General features: G+C 42.6%; 1 protein-coding gene and 1 non-coding gene across 6 annotated transcripts in view; both read left to right on the forward strand.

Moving 5' to 3' along the window:
* diaph2 (diaphanous-related formin 2) overlaps positions 1–18,165 on the forward strand; it is a 700,846-nt gene that overhangs the window by 144,372 nt on the left and 538,309 nt on the right. The gene's annotated exons all lie outside the window — the stretch shown is intronic.
* Positions 4,369–4,442, forward strand: trnat-ugu. Its single transcript has one exon. It is a non-coding gene; the product is annotated as a tRNA-Thr (tRNA).

An 18,165-nucleotide genomic window follows, 5' to 3' on the forward strand; every position in this document is an offset into this window, starting at 1 on the left:
TTGTCAAGTGTTCTATTCTGCTAGCCAGCACCTCGTCTAAATAGGTGTGTGTTTATTTTGCCTCTAGATTATACCTTCCCATTCAACATGATAATTAATCTAGACTATATTTTCCCATTCAACAGGCTAATTAATCTAGTCTATACCTTCCCATTCAACAGGCTAATTAATCTAGTCTATACCTTCCCATTCAACATGATAATTAATCTAGACTATACCTTCCCATTCAACAGGATAATTAGTCTAGACTATACCTTCCCATTCAACAGGATAATTAGTCTAGTCTACACCTTTCCATTCAACAGGATAATTAGTCTAGTCGACACCTTCCCATTCAACAGGATAATTAGTCTAGTCTACACCTTCCCATTCAACAGGATAATTAGTCTAGTCTACACCTTTCCATTCAACAGGATAATTAGTCTAGCCTATACCTTCCCATTCAACATGATAATTAATCTAGACTATACCTTCCCATTCAACAGGATAATTAGTCTAGTCTACACCTTCCCATTCAACAGGATAATTAGTCTAGTCTACACCTTCCCATTCAACAGGATAATTAGTCTAGTCTACACCTTCCCATTCAACAGGATAATTAATGCCCCCCCCCCCCCCCCCCCCCCCCCCACACACACAGACCTAGCTTGGGCAGGTCTACTAGGAGACTCATTGTCATTAATCATGCCAGTCATGCCTGTCAGCGAAGCGGCCCATCTATCCTCTGAGACTTGTGGGGATCGGACATCATTAGTGAACCAGCCAACACATACATTATATTTACCTCTAACACACTCTACATTCCCACACACTAATACTGTACTCATGCACCCAGATCCTAACATATCTTTCTCCTTTCTCTATCCGTATCTCTCTGACTCATTGTCAGATAAGTAAAATTGTGCATGTTCCATATGGTCATATAAACAGACGGACAGAGTTCAGAGAGTCAGAGTGGATAATTACTCATCACACGTGGTGTGGATCCCTTTCATTCAGATGCTTTGTTAGAGCAGCACAAGACCCGGACCAACAGATCACTTACCTGATGAAATGTTGTTCTGTCCAGTCTCTGGGGAACAAGGGAAAAATGACCAGTGTGAACCACCAGTTGCTCAGGCTGTGTGTGTTAGACCTCATGACCCTGTAGAGGGGGTTTGGGAAGAGAGAGGAGAAGTGAGAGAGGAGGGGAAATGAGTAAACGAGTACATCAACATCAGGGAATACATCTCTACTGTTGCCTCCCTAATTTTTTTCTTCCTGCCCTCATTTCTTTGCCCTTTGCCTAAACTTTGGGTTGCTAGTTGGAGCAGTCCGTTGCCCCCTGGACGGCTCCTTCTACGGTCCCGTAGAAGGTGCAGAGACCAGTTCAGTATGACCTCACAGTCCAATCAATGCACGCGAGACCGCCGCCAAACTCTATAAATGAGATCCACTGTGACTTACAGTACCTTTGTTAAACAACCAGGTTGTTTACCCCTCCTTGACATAGTATAAATATGCTGAATAATACAATAGGTTCTGTGGGTAGATTTACCAAGCCTCTCTTCTCTTTGATATGCTGTCTTGTCTTCTATTTTCCTTTCCCTTTATTTTCTTATGTCTGGCTAATTTGCATATTGAATATTGTGCTTCATAGCTTCGCAAGGACCTTTCAGGACTTTATTGAGCCACTCGCGGCGGACCTTCACAAATTGATTGGCCGAAGGAGGAGACTGGCGGCGTACCATTGAAGCGAGACGCTCCACGCCGGTTGAGCGTTGGGGCTCATTATTAGGCTGAGTTAGCTGGATGAAAATCCATCACTTCTCCTCAACGATCCTGGTCCGCTGTGCCTTTTGAAACTCAGAAAGGCATCTTTCCTGCATATCATTGTGTCTGTCTGTCATGGATGATGACAGTGTTATTGCTAGATGTGGCGTAGTCTTCTGGGGTTTCGGCACCATATCTGCATGTTTGACACAACTCACACACACACGGTCCTGTCTTTATATTAAGCAGTGCTCTCATGTTTCCTCTTGTCAGTTTGTGCTTCTAGTGCCTGTAGCTATACCATAAGGATCTGCAGTGGGAGGTTGTATTACTTTTTAAATGACTCTCTCTCTCCAGAGTCTCAGGCAGGTATGCTAGCTGGCTCTGGCTGGCATATGTTCCTGTCTTTATTGAGGTGTCATTGAGATTCAGTGCAGATAAGAGTCCTGCAGAGCACTGGGAGGCTTAGAGGAGGATTCCTCTACTCCACGCACACACATGCATACACAGTAATAAACACACACATGCACAAACACAGAAAGATGCACATGCAAGCAGACAGACACACTCTTCTAAACTCATTAATCATGCAATGCAGAGACGACTGGCAGCGCCGTCCCCATCCACAGAGTGACAGCAGTCCCTCTTGTCTTACATGAATTGGCTCTTAATTGAAAGGGTTGATTCAAATGCCCAGAAAAGGTTATCAAGAGAGACCGTAGGAGATTATTCTAAGACGAGACATATCAGCTCTATTTTATTGGCTTGGGGTGTCTGTGTGAGTATGCACTGGCAGGTATATGTGTGGTGTGTGTGTGTGTGCATGCATATCTCTGTGTGTGCGTGCGTGCATACATATCTCTGTGTGTATGTGTGTTCGCACGTGCATATCTCTGTTTGTGTGAGTGCGCGGGCAGGTATATGTGTGGTGTGTGTGTGCATGCATATCTCTGTGTGTGTTTGCACATGCATATCTCTGTGTGTGTGTGTGTTCGCACGTGCATATCTCTGTTTGTGTGAGTGCGCGGGTAGGTATATGTGTGGTGTGTGTGTGCATGCATATCTCTGTGTGTGTTTGCACATGCATATCTCTGTGTGTGTGCGTGCATGCATATCTCTGTGTGTATGTGTGTTCGCACGTGCATACAGTGGGGCAAAAAAGTATTTAGTCAGCCACCAATTGTGCACGTTCTCCCACTTAAAAAGATGAGAGAGGCTTGTAATTTTCATCATAGGTACACTTCAACTATGACAGACAAAATGAGAAAAAAAAAGAAAAAAAAAGAATTTATTTGCAAATTATGGTGGATAATAAGTATTTGGTCACCTACAAACAAGCAAGATTTCTGGCTCTCACAGACCTGTAACTTCTTTAAGAGGCTCCTCTGTCCTCCACTCGTTACCTGTATTAATGGCACCTGTTTGAACTTGTTATCAGTATAAAAGACACCTGTCCACAACCTCAAACAGTCACACTCCAAACTCCACTATGGCCAAGACCAAAGAGCTGTCAAAGACCAAAGAGCTGTCTGTTCCAGACAGAATAAGCTGTGTCATTCCTCTCTGTACAACCTCAAAGCTTGAATCATTGCAGGGATTGAGAATGCCAATGGGAGTTGTTGTTTTCTGGTTTGGGAATGATGTCTTATTTTTCAGAGAACAGTTGCTACTTTAAAATGTTCCATGTCAAGAACTCAATCAAGACAAAAGTGGTAAAAACACACATTACTTTGTATAATGACGTTAGAAACTTGTCTTAGAGTTCTACAGTGTGTAATTGACAATCTACCTAACACGTCCTCTCCCAGCCTCCCAATGTGTACGTATACATACTTTCTTTAAAAAGAAAGTCTTTGATGTTTAAATATTTGATTTAGATATTCATTTGCCAGGCTTAGAGTGCCGACGGAACCCTAACTCCAGGATTTGATTTGATTGATCAGTCAACAGCCTCTAGTTGGTTGTGGAACAGGTTGGTCCTGTCATCTCTCAGAGATGCATTTCAGAGTTGCTCTCTGAGTTTTTTTCAGATTCTCTGACGCAAATGTTTTATTGATTTGTTCGTACAGTATATCTGGATCACCAACGTTTAGAGTCCATCTTCAAATCTAATTTATCAGACTCTCTAAGTTTCCACTTGATATCCTCTTTCCAGAAAAACTGTCTTTTAAATGTTCTCCTTCTTCAGCGAGGGTAACATTGCAAAAGTCGAAACTTCAGAAAAATCTTTGCAAAACTGTTAGCAAAAGTTTTGAACTTCCCAACCATTTGGAAGGACTTTTTCTGATATGATCATGCCATCAGTGATGATTCCGTTTAAACTCCGCTCCACCATTCTCACTGCGGCATTCAATATATTTTCGGAAGTCTTTCAGATACTATTAGAGGCATCATTGGTGATGCCTTACTGCGGGTCAGGTCTCTATGGACTGGTGTAAGACACTGATCTGCTGACACAGCCCCATCGTCTGCTGCAGGCCCTGTCTATATCTGGGCCTGAGCCAGCAGGAGAGCAAGGTGTGTCTGTGGTCAGGTGGGTCGAGGTGCTGCTTGATATGACAGTGAGTTAGCCTGATCGTGTATTCAATGACTTGCTGTGTGTGTCTGGTGTTGTTTGTCCCTTGTGGCTCAGTTGGTAGAGTATGGCGCTTGTAACGGCAGGGTTGTGGGTTTGATTCCCACTGGGGACCAGTACAAAAAAAATTACTTGAACCCCATCGAACATCTCTGGAGAGACCTGAAAATAGCTGTGCAGCAATGCTCCCCATCCAAACTGACAGAGCTTTAGAGGATCTGCAGAGAAGAGTGGTAGAAACTCCCCAAATACAGGTGTGACAAGCTTGTAGCGTCAACAAAGTACTGAGTAAAGTGTCTGAATACTTAAATGTGATATTTAAGTTGTTTTTCTTTTTATAAATTTGCTAAAACTTTGTCATTATGGGGTATTGTGTGTAGACTGAGGGGGAAAACGATTTAATCCATTTTAGAATAAGGCTGTAATGTAACAAAATGTGGAAAAAGTCAAGGGGTCTGAATACTTTCCGATATTTAATATAAGTATATAATTTTTTGCTACTGCTCGACTAAAGAAATCTCGGTTGACCAACAGCCTATCAACCAAACAATAGACCAGTCGACTAAATGGGGTCAGCCCTAACATACATACACACACAGCGCTCTTGTTGGTAGTCAGAGAGGGGTCTGGACAGAGCTACGCAAAGCCACTTTCTGACCACATATACAATATATTATTTAAATTCTCAGGTGTGCAAGGTGTTTTGCTGCTGAAGGTGGTCAAATGCCATTTTAGCTCGTATGTAATGTTCATATGTTGTGTCTAGTGCCAAGGGCGTCTAGTTGGAAAATGAGTACCGTATTTCAATGTGAGTGTAACCTTGTCCCCAGGCTATGAGTGCATATAAGCCTGGTACATCAATGATTCAACGTTGGCCTTAGTGGGAGTGACCGTATAGTTCTATGGGAGTGACCTTATGGAGTAAAGAATTTGTCATTTAATTTGAGCGAATCACACGAGTGCGAGACGTGGCTTTGTGCTTGTTGTGTGCTAGCGTATGTCTTATGAAAGCAACAACTGAACAATGTTTATTTTTTAATCTAAAAGAATGCCTCCCAGAAAATTGAGTTTATTATCCGGGAAAACAGTTTATTTTATTTTTTGTAAACGGTTAAGACCCATTTAATGGAACGTTGTATCCTTTATCCCTGTAAATCCATGTTATGAATGAATAAACCAGTTTCAAATTAACAATATATAATAGGGGAGTCACTTAGCCGTGACTTAGCAGGCAGACAGGCATCCAGTTACTGTTAGATTGAACATTAGCATGGGCAAAACGAGTGACCTAACAAACTTTGAGCATGGTATCATCGTCGGTGCCATGCGCACCGGTTCCAGTATCTCAGAAACTGCCGGCCTCCGGGGCTTTTCACACATGACAGTGTCTAGAGTTTACCGAGAATGGTGCGACAAACAAAAAACATCCAGTCAGCGGCAATCCTGTTTGCCTAAACAGCTCATTGATGAGATTTCGAAGGAGAATGGCATAAATCGTGCAAGCTAACAGGCGGACCACAAACAGGCAAATAATGGCGCAGTACAACACTGGTGGGCAGAACAGCATCTCAGAACGCACAACTCGTCGGTCCTTGTCATGGATGGATATTGCAGCAGACGACCACACTGGGTTCCACTCCTATCAGCTAAAGACAAGAAGAAGCGGCTCCAGTGGGCACGCGATCACCAACACTGGACAATTGAGGAGTGGAGAAAAGTTGCCTGGTCCGACGAATCCCGATTTTCTGTCCAAGTCCTTGGCCCCTTTCTACCTGGTGTCAACAGTATAGGCTGGTGACGGTGGTGTAATGGTGTGGGGAATGTTTTCCTGGCACATCAAGTCCCTTGATACCAATTGAGCAATGTTTCCATGCCCAGAAAAATTCAGGCTGTTCTAGAGGCAAAGGCGGGTCCTAACCAGTGCTAGATGGGTGTACCTAATAAACTGGTGTATATATATATATATATATATATATATGCATTATCATTTCTCCCGACAGTAGAAGAACTGCTCTGGCATGCTGTATGAAAGAAAGTGCTTCACCCACACTGCGCTGAAGGAGCGGCAGAGGCTACCAAACTATCCTCAAATGTCAGACGAGGCGCGCTCTGTTGTTCCAGAAGGCACTCTGTCCTGCTTTTCCAAAGAGAAAGTGACATTTTTTAGTTTGTTGTGGCGAAAGAGCGCTGTTTGAACTAGAGCTGTTTGAAATAGGCTAGGAACTCCTTCCAGGGGGGACCTCTTTAATCAAAGGACAAGGCCTTGGCTTTGTTTGATTTGGTTTTGTCATCAAGAGACTGCCTTGTTTAAGATGTGAATCAAATTTTATTTGTCTCATGCTTCGTAAACAACAGGTGTAGACTAACAGTAAAAATGCAGAGATAGAAAATTGAGAAATAATAGAAAAGTAAAACACGTAATAATAGATTCACAATGAATAACGATACCTTTGCTTTATACACGGCGTACCAGTACAGAGTGGATGTGCAGTGGTACGAGGTTATTGAGGTAGATATGTACATTTAACTAGGAATATAGTGACGGATAATAAAGAGCAGCTGCGTGTGTGATGAGTCAAAACAGTAAGTGCAAAAGGGTCAATGCAGATAGCTATTTGGTTATCTATTTAACTATTTAGCAGTCTTATAGCTTAGGGTTAGAAGCTGTTCAGGGTCCTGGTGCATTGGTACCGCTTGCCGTGCGGTAGCAGAGAGAACAGTCTGACTTCGGTGGCTGGAGTCTTTGAACATTTTAGGGCCTTCCTCTGACACCGCCTGGTATAGAGGACCTGGATGGCAGGGAGCTTTTCCTCAGTGATGTACTGGGCCGTACGCTGTACCCTCTGTAGCGCCTTACGGTTGGATGCCAAGCAGTTGCCATACCAAGTGGTGATGCAGCCAGTCAAGATTTTTATTTTATTTTTTATTTCACCTTTAGTTAACCAGGTAGGCTAGTTGAGAACAAGTTCTCATTTACAACTGCGACCTGGCCAAGAATAAAGCAAAGCAGTTCGACACATACAACAACACAGGGTTACACATGGAATAAACAAAACATACAGTCAATAATACAGTTGAAGAAAATCTATATACAGTGTGTGCAAATGAGGTAAGAAAAGGGAGGTAAGGCAATAAATAGGCCATGGTGGCGAAGTAATTACAATATAACAGTTAGATACTGGAGTGATTGATCTGCAGAAGATGAATGTGCAAGTAGAGACACTGGGGTGCAAAGGAGCAAGATAAATAAATAAATACAGTATGGGGATGAGGTAGATTGGATGGGCTAATTTACAGATGAGCTATGTACAGGTGCAGTGATCTGTGAGCTGCTCTGACAGCTGGTGCTTAAAGCTAGTGAGGGAGGAAAGACTCTCCAGCTTTAGTGAGTTTTGCAGTTCGTTCCAGTCATTGGCAGCAGAGAACTGGAAGGAGAGGCGGCCAAAGGAGGAATTGGCTTTGGGGGTGACTAGTGAGATATACCTGCTGGAGCGCGTGCTACGGTTGGGTGCTGCTATGGTGACCAGTGAGCTGAGATAAGGCGGGGCTTTACCTAGCAGAGACTTATAGATGACCTGGAGCCAGTGGGTTTGGCGATGAGTACGAAGCGAGGGCCAGCCAACGAGCATACAGGTCGCAGTGGTGGGTAGTATATGGAGCTTTCGTGACAAAATGGATGGCACTTTGATAGACTGCATCCAATTTGTTGAGTAGAGTGTTGGAGGCTATTTTGTAAATGACATCGCCGAGGATCGGGAGGATGGTCAGTTTTACGAGGGTATGTTTGGTGGCATGAGTGAAGGATGCTTTGTTGCGAAATAGGAAGCCGATTCTAGATTTAATTTTGGATTGGAGATGCTTAATGTGAGTCTGGAAGGAGAGTTATCAGACTAACCAGACAGCTAGGTATTTGTAGTTGTCCACATATTCTAAGTCAGAACCGTCCAGAGTAGTGATGCTGGACGGGTGGGCAGTTGCGTGCAGCGACCGTTTGAAGAGTATGCATTTAGTTTTACTTGAATTTAAGAGCAGTTGGAGGCCACGGAAGGAGAGTTGTATGGCATTGAAGCTCGTCTGGAGGTTAGTTAACACAGTGTCAAAAGAAGGGCCAGAAGTATACAGAATGGTGTCGTCTGCGTAGAGGTGGATCAGAGAATCACCAGCAGCATCAGATAAGTAGTTGGTGAACCAGGCGAGGCAGCCATTTGCGAAACCATGGCTGTTTAGTCTGCCGATAAGAATGTGGTGATAAGAAGATGCTCTCAATGATGCAGCTGCAGAACTTTTTGAGGATCTGAGGTCCTATAGCAAATATGTTCAGTCTCCAAAGGGGGAAGAGACATTGTTGTGCCCTCTTCACGACGGTGTTGGTGTGTGTGGACCATGATTGATCCTTAGTGATGAGGACACCGAGGACCTGGAAGCTCTCGACCCCCTCCACTACAGACCTGTCAATGTGAATGGGGGTGTGCTCGGCCCTCTGTTTCCTGTCGTCCCAGATCAGCTCCTTTGTCATGCTGACGTTGACGGAGAGGTTGTTGTCCTGGCACAACACTGCCCGGTCTCTGTCTCATCGTCATCTGTGATCAGGCCTACCACCGTTGTGTCGTCGGTAAACTTAATTATGTTTTTGGAGTCGTGCTCGCTCACGCAGTGGGTGAACAGGGAGCAGAGGATGGGACTATTAAGTACCCCTGAGGGGCCCCTGTGTTTAGGGTCAGGTTGGCCGATGTGTTGTTGCCTTCACTCACCGCTTGGGGGCGGCCCGTCAGCATGTCCAGGAGCAGTTGCAGTCCCAGGGTCCTTAGCTTAGGGGTGAGCTTGTAGGGCACTATGGTGTTGAACGCTGAACTGTAGTCTATGAACAGCATTCTCACGTAGGTGTTCCTTTTGTCCAGGTGGGGGAGGGCTGTGGGGTGTGCAATAGAGTGCGTCATTTTGGGATCTGTTGTGGCGGTATGCGAATTAGAGTGGCTCCAGTGTGTCTGTGATGATGGTGTTGATGTGAGCCAGCCTTTCAAAACATTTCATGGCTACAGATTAATTTAGACAGGTTACCTTGGCGTTCTTGGGCACAGGGACTATGGTGGTTTGGATAATGTGGATTTAAAGACTGCTGTGGCTAGATATACTGTTGTCTCTACTGCAAAGGTATGAAGGAGTAATAGAGAATAGGAGAGGAAGAAAAACAAAGCCTCAGAGTGTGAAAAAGAAAATATACAGTAACTCAAGTGATTACCATCATCACTTCCTCCATCCCTCCTTCCCTCTCCCCCTCTCCTCCTCTCCCGGGCTTGAAATGAAACACACCATCCGCTGGGACACAACTCTTTTAGAAGTGTGGCGAGGAGGAGATGGAGAAAGAGCATGGCCATGGGGTCCTGGTGAGAAATCGCTCACTGAGCAGTGGAGAGCAGCCTCCCTGGACAGATGAAATGTCCTTATCTTCAGGCAGCAGGGGCTGCCACTGCTGTCCTTTAGGCAGGGCTGCTGTGCTAGAGAAACTCATTGTCCAGGCAGCTAGCATCTCAACTGATCCACACTGACCTTTGTGTCCTCCTAGGGTCGCCACCGCTTTGCAACAAACATTCTATTACTCAAGATGTTTGTTGGGTGTGTGCATATGGGTTGTGTGTGTACATGTGTGTACATGCATGAACCCGTGCGTGCACATATTTTTGTAGTCCGTCCACCCCCACTCCCCCACCTTCAGCATGCCTGTCACTCAATCCCTAATGAGGATGAAATTAAGGAAGAAAATAATTCCACTTGGCTTTGATACTGCTTGATGTGCACTAATTGCGGCAGATTGTATCTGTATTATTTTTCGTAAGATCAGTGGGGCGCTCTGGTAACTTTCATTAATCACATACACAAAGATGAGGTAATTAGATGTTTCATTATTACCCCACTTTTTCTGGCATTTATTTAGTGAGACAGAATGTTAATATGATTCAATCCATTATTACACAACTACTACCGAATGTAGCTATTATGCTTTCAGCTCATATTGTGTCTTCACTCTGGCTTCGCTCTGTTGACATTGTGGCTTCGCTCTGTTGACATTGTGGCTTCGCTCTGTTGACATTGTGGCTTCGCTCTGTTGACATTGTGGCTTCGCTCTGTTGACATTGTGCACATTGTGGCTTCGCTCTGTTCACATTGTTCACATTGTGGCTTCGGTTCCTCCTTTGAGTCATAAAGTTACGATAGTGTGTTTGCGTAATGATATTAGCTGTTGAAAAGTGTCGGTCTCTCTCTTTCAAACACATGGAGCACAACAAGATATTAAATCACCTCTTGCCTGATAATTATTTTGTTTTGTCACAAGTTTGAGTGTTAAAATACATACAGACACACATAAATAAATAAAAAGTCCTAATATCAGTGACAGGTTATCTGATTAGACAGATTGAGATGACACTTTAACATTTTAACAGGATCATTCTGGCACTCTGACCTCACACTGAGATGAATTACACTGAGATGAATTACACTGAGATGAATAACACTGAGATGAATAACACTGAGATGAATAACACTGAGATGAATAACACTGAGATGAATAACACTGAGATGAATAACACTGAGATGAATAACACTGAGATGAATAACACTGAGGAATAACACTGAGGAATAACACTGAGGAATAACACAGAGAGGAATAACACACAGGAATTACACTGAGGAATTACACTGAGAGGAATTACATGGTGTTGCACAACTATCATTTACTCCCATCGTCTCCTAATTATGCCCTTCCTGTACACATCAGAGACGGACAAGAGGCAGACAAGCAGAGATGAAGATAGAGGCAGGGAGAGAGACAAAGCGAGTGGCTGGCAGAGAGAGAGAGAGGCAGAGAGGGAGAAAGGCAGGGCAAGATGGGCAGGGAGTGTGAGGGGCAAAGAGAGATAGAAAGGCAGGGAGTGTGAGTGGCAGGAGGGAGAGGCAGGCAGTGAAAGAGCCAAGGAGGCATCTCCCGATGCACTGTTCCAGACACTAGGCCCTCCCCACTGCTTCTCAGTGAGTTGACAAAGAGCTTGAATAATGTATCTATCACTCTTGTTGAGTGGGGGACCGGGCTGCGGTGGAGGCTGCCAGCTTGTTATTGTCTCATTACAGGTGAAGATGACATGTGGAGGTGCAACCTGCCTTGGCATGCACTCCCTCTCCTTTTGCCCCGGTTTCAGGCACCTCGCGCTGGTTGAGGAGAACCAGAGGGATGAATAGCAATACTGTAGAGTAATAAAGTGAGGTAGAGATGGAAAGATGGACGAAGAGAGAGGGGGGAGAAAAACACCAGCCATGTTCCCTCTATCCCCCAAATGAAATTGACAGGCTCGCTGAGGTAATTGCTCCCCAGTACTATTTTCTTTGGCAGGAAATACTGTTATCGACGAATACGGGATTCAATAAGGGCAGGAGATGAGGCTGTTTCAGCTGTGGTCAAAAGGCCTTGTATCTGTCCTCTAGCCATCGGGTTTGTCATGCTCCTCCGCCTCTCCATCTCTCTCTGTCTCCATCTCTTGCTCCGTCTCCTTCTCTGTCTCTCCCTTTCTATTCCTCTTTTTTCCCCATCTCTCCTTCTCCCTCTCAATCCTCCCCCCCCCTCCCTCTCTGGGGTCTCTTTTGTCCATTTGCCTATGTTTCCTGGGCCTGAAGGGGAAACTCAATTATCCAGTAGCCTGGTTGGTATCGCTGGCTGCCCTCATGATTGGTGCGGTGTGGTGGTGGTAATGTTGATATCATCCCAACGGATTGATTTGGGCCAGGGTCATTAAGCAACCTATTATGTGTCTTTGGTTTCCAAGAGGTAAAGGTCAACGGATAGGGAAACCAGAGCCGTAGACTTTCTGTATAGAGCGGTCAGCCTAGTGGGAATTGCTGTGGGGAAGAAAAAAAAATCTAGAAAATAAACTGTGTACAAAACATTAGGAACTCCATCCTAATATTGCGTGGCACCCCCTTTTACCCTCAGAACAGCCTCGATTTGTCGGGGTATGGAAGGTGTCAAAAGCATACCACAGGGATGCTGGCTGATGTTGACTCCAATGCTTCCCAGTTGTGTCAAGTTTGCTGGATGTCCTTTGGGTAGTGGACCATTCATGATACACACAGGAAACTGTTGAGTGTGAAAAACCCAGCAGCGTTGCAGTTCTTGACACACTCAAACAGGTTCGCCTGGCACTTACTCCCATACCATGTCTCAATTGTCTCAAGGCTTAAAAATAATTAATTAGCCTGTCTCCTCCCCTTCATCTATACTGATTGAAGTGGATTTAACAAGTGACATCAATAAGGGATCATAGCTTTCACCTGGTCAGTCCATGTCATGTAAAGAACAGGTGTTGCTAATGTTTTGTACACTCAGTGTATATGTGCATTTTCCCCTCCGCAATGTTTTATTCAAGATGTGATGTAAACAAATGTAATGGCAGACATGGTCTCTTCTAAAGAAAAATATGTGTTTGACATCACGTGTGTCACACATGCATACGTACGACTTGAATACACACGTCATTATTCTCAACTGGAATACACACGTCATTATTCTCAACTGGAATACACACGTCGTTATTCTCGACTGGAATACACACGTCGTTATTCTCGACTGGAATACACACGTCGTTATTCTCGACTGGAATACACACGTCGTTATTCTCGACTGGAATACACACGTCGTTATTCTCGACTGGAATACACACGTCGTTATTCTCGACTGGAATACACACGTCGTTATTCTCGACAGTGTAGACATTGTTACACAGATTTTTATTGGAATATCTACATAGGCGTACAGATGCCCATTATCAGCAACCATCACTCCTGTGTTCCAATGGCACGTTGTGTTAGCTAATCCAAGTTTATCATTTTAAAAGGATAATTGATCATTTATGTAAACTGTTGTACTGATTAAAGAAGCAATAAAACTGGCCGCCTTTATACTAGTTGAGTATCTGGAGCATCAGCGTTTGTGGGTTCGATTACAGCCTCAAAATGGCCAGAAACAAGGAAACAAAGTTTCTTCTGAAACTCGTCAGGCTATTCTTGTTCTGAGAAATGAAGGCTATTACATGCGAGAAATTGCCAAAAAACTGAAGATCTCGTACAACGCTGTGTACTACCTTCACAGAACAGCGCAAACTGGCTCTAACCAGAATAGAAAGAGGTGTGGGAGGCCCCGGTGCAAAACTGAACAAGAGGACAAGTACATTAGTGTGTCTAGTTTGAGGAACAAAACCCTCTCAAGTCCTCAACTGGCAGTTTCATTAAATAGTACCCGCAAAACACCAGTCTCAACGTCAACAGTGAAGAGGCCACTCCGGGATGCTGGCCTTCTAGGTGCCCATTTGGGGATTTGATAGTATTTCTGATTGGCTTAACGCACCACCACTAATGAGCTGTGAAGCTTCTCAAAGTAATGTTTTCTTCACCTCAGACAGGAAGCAAACAAAGTCTGTTTTTAAATCCATTGAGAATGACAATAGTTTCTCAATGAATTAGAAAAATATTTCCAGCTCTCTCCCTTTTGATAACCACTCAGCGTGAAAAGGAAAAATGTCATGCTCTGATCCAGTGGAAACATCATAAAATAGGTCTACCTGATGAGCTCCTATCCCTTGCGAAAAATAGCCTACAGCTGTGTCTGTCCCGAGCTCACTGGAGCAGGAAACTCTGAGGGCCCAGAATATTTTATACAATGTTGCTAGAGCAAGCTTCGGGCTAGACCCAAGTTGATAGTTGATACAATGTTTCAAGTTTGTTGCAGACAGGCCACATGTAGCCAATGTGCATTTTTTGTGTCAGAATATTTTCTACCTGCATGCTACAATGTTTTTATTTGTTGGCTTTATGTAGATTATTTTAAATACAGTTGTTGGCAATAGAAGTTTAGGTTTGTATAATTTTCATTTGGATTTGGACAGAATTTTGATTAACCACATGACAATGGTTTTGAGATACGAAAACATTATTATAAATTAAATGAAACTGTTACACGAAAATGTGCATAGGAAAACCATAACTGGCATGCATGTCGGTAGATATTGTAAGATAAATTGGCATTCCACATGAGAAAGGTTGCCGACTCCTCTTGTAGCCTATTACCGGCAATTTCAGGAGAGTAATGGCAGAATCTGCGAAAACCAGCAGGAGTGGGAGGAGGATGGTTAGGTTAAGGTTTTTCTCTTCTGGTTATCTTGATCTCTGGCTCCCTCTTGAGTCATTTGTGTCTTATTTTATCAATTAGCATCAGACAAGCATGTAGTTGATTTTATTGAAACACATAGGGTGTATCTATATATGGAAAAATACACCAATCAATTGGTCAAAAGAACAGACGACTTTCGGTCGACCAAGATTTTTTTTGTCGGGGATATACAAGGACAGTGCCACACGTTAAATACAATGATATACAAACAATACAAAATAATTATAATAACACAAACAATAGAACAAATAAAATATGTGTTTGTGTTAGTGTGTCTGTGTGTGCGTTTGTCCCCTCACTGTCCCTGCGGTTCCACGAGATGTTGTTAAATCCATTTTATAAAGATGTTTGCTTTATAGATGTTTGCTGTTTGCTTGAGCAATTGGAGATGGGACTTCCATGCGATCATGGCTCACTATAATACTGTGTTCCCATGAATTTCTTTTGGACATGTCATGTGGGGTATGAATGGGTGTCTGAGCTGAATGTTATCTGGAATCTGGAATTTTCATCACAGTAATATTTATCATAAAAACCAGAGAAGCAGTTACTCTCTGGTCAACCCTCAACCAGGAAAGACTGGCATATATGTTGTTGATGTTAGTTCTGTATGTGCAGTTAAGGGCAAGGCGTGATGCTCTGTTTTAAACCAGCTGCAGCTTTGCTAGGTCTTTCTTTGCTGCACTTGATCATATTACCTGACAGTGATGAAGATAGGACAAGTCCAGAGCCTCTGAACAATTAGTACAGTTGATTTTTATAACAGACAATACCCTCCCCATCTTCACAGCAACTGTGTTAATATGACTTGACCATGATAATTGACCATCCAATGTTTTACCTAGGAGTTTAGCTTCCTCAACTTGCTCAATGGTCACACACTTTATGCACAACAAGGTCTTAGAGAATGTTTTGAACCAAATACAATGCTTTTAGTTTTAGATGTATTTAAGACTAGTTTATTATTAACCTCTAACACCTCCCAAACCCAGATCCGGGATCCCCCCCATCACAAAAGCTGACTAGCATAGCCTAGCCTAAAGCCACAGGGATATCATATAATAAAATGTTCATGAAATCACAAGTCCAAGACACCAAATGAAAGATACACATCTTGTGAATAAAGCCATCATTTCTGATTTTTAAAATGTTTTACAGGGAAGACAAAATATGTAAATCTATTAGCTAACCACGTTAGCAAAAGACACCACTCCCATACTCCACCATTTTCTTACTGCATCAGTAGCTATCACAAATTCGACCAAATAAAGATATAAATAGTCACTAACCAAGAAACAACTTCATCAGATGACAGTCTGATAACATATTTATTGTATAGCATAGGTTTTGTTAGAAAAATGTGCATATTTCAGGTATAAATCATAGTTTACCATTGCAGCCACCATCACAACTCTCACCAAAACAACTAGAATAACTACAGAGACCAACGTGAATTACCTAAATACTCATCATAAAACATTTCTGAAAAATACACAGCGTACAGCAAATGAAAGACACAGATCTTGTGAATCAAGACAATATTTCAGATTTTCTAAGTGTTTTACAGCGAAAACACAATATATCGTTATATTAGCTTACCACAATAGCAAACCAGACAACAGCATTGATTCCAGCCAAACATAGCGATAACGTATTCACCACCAAAATAAATTAATTTTTCACTAACCTTCTCAGAATTCTTCAGATGACAGTCCTGTAACATCATATTACACAATCCATATAGGTTTTGTTCGAAAATGTGCATATTTAGCAGCACAAATCGTGGTTATACAATGTGATCAGTGGCAACAGGTCATGCATTCTGGCCGGCGCCATCTTGGAAAGGCACCTAATCTAATCAATAAATAATCGTAAACTTGACGAAAAAATACAGGTTGGACATCAAATGAAAGATGCATTAGTTATTAATGCAACCGCTGAGTTAGATTTTTAAAAGTAACGTTACTAGACATACAGTGTGCGTTACAGCCAGACTAGTGCCGCAATAATGGCGGACAAATCCGTTTACATTTTTCCACATAAATACGGAATAACATCATAAATAGCTCTTACTTTTGGACGAGCTTCCATCAGAATCTTGGGCAAGGGGTCCTTTGTCCAAAAGAATCGTTGCTTGGTTGTAAAACGTCGTCTTCAACTTCGGAATTAGCAGCTAACAATAGCTATGTGGCCACAACATGCCCAAATCCTCAAAACGCAATACTAAGGAAATTCCGAAAATAGCAATATACTCGCATAAACTGATATAACTCGGTTTAAAATAACTTCGTTATGATGTTTCTAACACCTATATCGAATTAAATTACAGACGGATATATCTAAGGTCGATAACTGAGCGTTTCAAAATGCCATCCTGAGGTCCTGCTTTGCGCAATGACGAACGTCGAAAAGAGAGCTCCCCTCGTTCCTTGGCCTTTTATAAGCTCTGAGAACTACGTAGAAACTCCATTCCACTTCTCATTGGTTACTGACATCCAGGGGAAGGCGGGTGCAGTTCATGTCGACCCATAGGATACATACAGAGCTTTAAACTGATCTGAGAACAGAGCCTCGTTTTCAGACCTTCGCAGTTCCTGTCATGGATTTCGCTGCAGAAAGAGTTCTGTTTCACCCACAGACATAATTCAAACGGTTTTAGAAACTAGAGAGTGTTTTCTATCCAATAGTAATAATAACATGCATATTGTACGAGCAAGAATTGAGTACGAGGCAGTTTAATTTGGATACGAATTTGTGCTATGTCGAAATGGCACCCCCCTAGTGGCAAGAAGTTAACTTCTTATGGCTGCAAGCCCGAGGCCGCCCACAATATGACAACAGCCAGCTCAAGTGCAGGGCGCGAAATTCAAAAGATATTTTTTTTAATATTTAACTTTCACACATTAACAAGTCCAATACAGCATATGAAAGGTACACATCTTGTGAATCCAGCCAACATGTCCGATTTTTAAAATGTTTTACAGCGAAAACACCACGTATATTTATGTTAGCTCACCACCAAATACAAAAAAGGACAGAAATTTTTCACAGCACAGGTAGCATGCACAAAGCCAACCTAACTAACCAAGAACCAACCAAACTAACCAACAAACAACTTCATCAGATGACAGTCTTATAACATGTTATTCAATAAATCTATGTTTTGTTCGAAAAATGTGCATATTTCAGGTATAAATCATAGTTTACATTGCAGCTACAATCAGAAATTGCACCGAAAGCAGACAGAATAATTACAGACACCAACGTCAAATACCTAATTACTCATCATAAAACATTTCTGAAAAATACATAGTGTACAGCAAATGAAAGACAGGCATCTTGTGATTCCAGCCAATATTTCCGATTTATTAAGTGTTTTACAGCGATAACACAATATAGCGTTATATTAGCTTACCACAATAGCCAGAAACACAAGCCCTTCCCCAGCAGTAAAAGTTAGCGATCGTGACAAACCAGTAAAAGATATATAATTTTTGACTAACCTTGATATTCTTCATCAGATGACAGTCCTATAACATCAGGTTATACATACACTTATGTTTTGTTCGAAAATGTGCATATTTAGAGCTGAAATCAGTGGTTACACATTGTGCTAACGTAGCTA

The sequence above is a fragment of the Salvelinus namaycush genome, chromosome 5 (genome assembly GCF_016432855.1).
Source record: "Salvelinus namaycush isolate Seneca chromosome 5, SaNama_1.0, whole genome shotgun sequence".
NCBI lineage: Eukaryota > Metazoa > Chordata > Actinopteri > Salmoniformes > Salmonidae > Salvelinus > Salvelinus namaycush.